This window comes from Montipora capricornis, chromosome 14 (genome assembly GCF_036669925.1).
Source record: "Montipora capricornis isolate CH-2021 chromosome 14, ASM3666992v2, whole genome shotgun sequence".
Classification (NCBI taxonomy): domain Eukaryota; kingdom Metazoa; phylum Cnidaria; class Anthozoa; order Scleractinia; family Acroporidae; genus Montipora; species Montipora capricornis.
In genome coordinates, this window is record NC_090896.1 from 46,912,166 (window position 1) to 46,914,299 (window position 2,134).

General features: G+C 45.5%; 1 pseudogene; it reads left to right on the forward strand.

The window, feature by feature from the left end:
• The first annotated feature begins 1,820 nt into the window (after positions 1-1,820).
• The window catches only part of LOC138032054 (uncharacterized), a 1,224-nt pseudogene continuing 910 nt past the window's right edge, over positions 1,821-2,134 (forward strand).

The following is a 2,134-nucleotide window of genomic DNA, read 5'->3' on the forward strand; positions in this document are numbered from 1 at the left end:
TGACCTGGCTTTACAGTTCTGTTGGCCAAGACCTTATGTTTGGTATAACTCGTGGTCGATACAAGCCTGCAAAACACATTCTGTTACCCTCGGCAGTCAAATCGCTAACAGGTATTTCATTATTATAAACATTATGATAATTGTTTTTACAAGTGACAAGCAATTTATTCTCGGTTAAACTTTCTATCTATTTCAGGTAATGTTGAGCTTATACAGATTCTAAACCGTCTTGGGCACGAAGAGGTTGATACAGCCCTGTGCCTACAAAAGCTTGCCATGACACCTGAAGATGGCGTCCCTCTCCCAAGTAACATATACCCAGGTACAAATACTGTCCTCGCCTTTGACAACATTGATAGGCTCGAAGGAACCCTGTCCGGAGGTGGGACATCGCATCGTGTTAATGGTATCGCCGTTCAGCCTGTTACTTACGGCCCTGATCAGAAAATAGTGGTCCCCAAGGTGGAAAAGACAAAGAAAAGATCCTTCTCTGCTCCAGAAGAGCGTCTCCCAATCTATAATGTTGGTAAGCGAGTTGGGCCCCCGCCAAGAAAAGTGAGGGATGTTGACGGCGAAACAATTCTTAAAGAATTTACAAAGAAGAATCTGCTGTTCATCCTTGCTCGTCTACATTATGCAGCCCATCAAGAAAAGGTCAGCAGCTGGACTGGGTTTAACATCACAGTTCACGACAAAGACGCCATCATTCCCAATAATGTAGGCTATTTGCCGACCATTAAATTAATGCACCAGCCACTGATGTTTCCACTGTCAACGAAGCCCTCAACCGATCTCTCACTATCATGCGCTCGCTCCATCTCAAAAGCATCATATGTGTTTTCGATCAGGCCATCTATGCCAAGGCGTTTGAGGTGAAGTGCAAGGAGTATGAGAAGTTCAAGCCCATAGTTCTACGTCTTGGAACTTTTCATACCCTTGGTACATTAATCTCTATCATCGGTAAAAGGTTCCAGCATGCTGGTCTAAAGGACTTATTCGTTGAAACTGGGGTAGTGGCTGAGGGCTCCGTGTCTGCAGTTCTGGAGGGCCGAAACTATAACAGGGGTGTTCGTGTGCACAAACTGGCTTACGAAGCATTCATGAGGTTGGCATTGCAAGGATTTTATCCTTGGCTTAACGAGTCAAACCCAGCGGACAGTCGTCAAGTACAAAAATGTCTTGATGAAATTGGTACCCTAGCTGATGAACTGTGTAAAGAGAGACACGATGAGGTTTTCAAGAGCCGAGTTTTCCAGCGTTTTTCTGACCTTTTTGCTGAATACACTCTTCATCTCCGGAATACCAATGGCCCCCTTTCAGAATTTTGGATGTCCTATACAGACATGATCGAGCTACTACTTCACATGATCCGAGCCTCTAGAGAAGGTAATTGGGAACGCCATCTCTCCTGTGTCCGCCAGATGCTCCCATGGTGCTTTTCCTACGATGCTATCAACTACGCAAGATACCTGTCAGCTTATTACAGCGATATTACAAGTCTACCAGATGAGCACCCTGAGGTACACGAGTTCATGAGAAACGGTGGATTTTAAGTTCAGTTGAGCAACGGCAATACATTTGGAAGAATTCCCGTTGACCAGACTCTTGAAGAAACCGTAAATAAAGATACCTAAACACCTGGGGGTACCAAGGGCTTTAATTTGAAACCTGGAGCCGTACAAAGGTACTACTTGACGGCAGAATTTAGAACTTTGTTCCTGCGCAGTTTGCGCGAAATGGTCGCCTATGCCAAAGGGAAGCACGGCCATGCTGAACTTCACTCGTCTCGCATTGCCCAAGATGAGAAAGATGTGGCCGCAATGGTTGATTTAATCAAGAACTGGACAGATCCATTTGCAGGTCATGTGTAACTGTCCAGCATCTCAACAGGAGCTGTTGCCACTACTGCTATAGCAGAGGACCTTGCGACCGCCTATAAAGTTGGAGAGGCAGCCTACGCTGATTTCAAGAAGACCCGTCTCGAATCACAGCCCCCAAAGGTAAGGTTCAATGACAAATTGAAGAAGCAAAAGCTGAAAACCTTCAGTGCTTTATCGAAGACCAAGACGGTGGCAAAGGGTAAAGACACAGAAACTGTTCTGCGCGCTGATCGAAATTTGTTTGCGCGGATGAT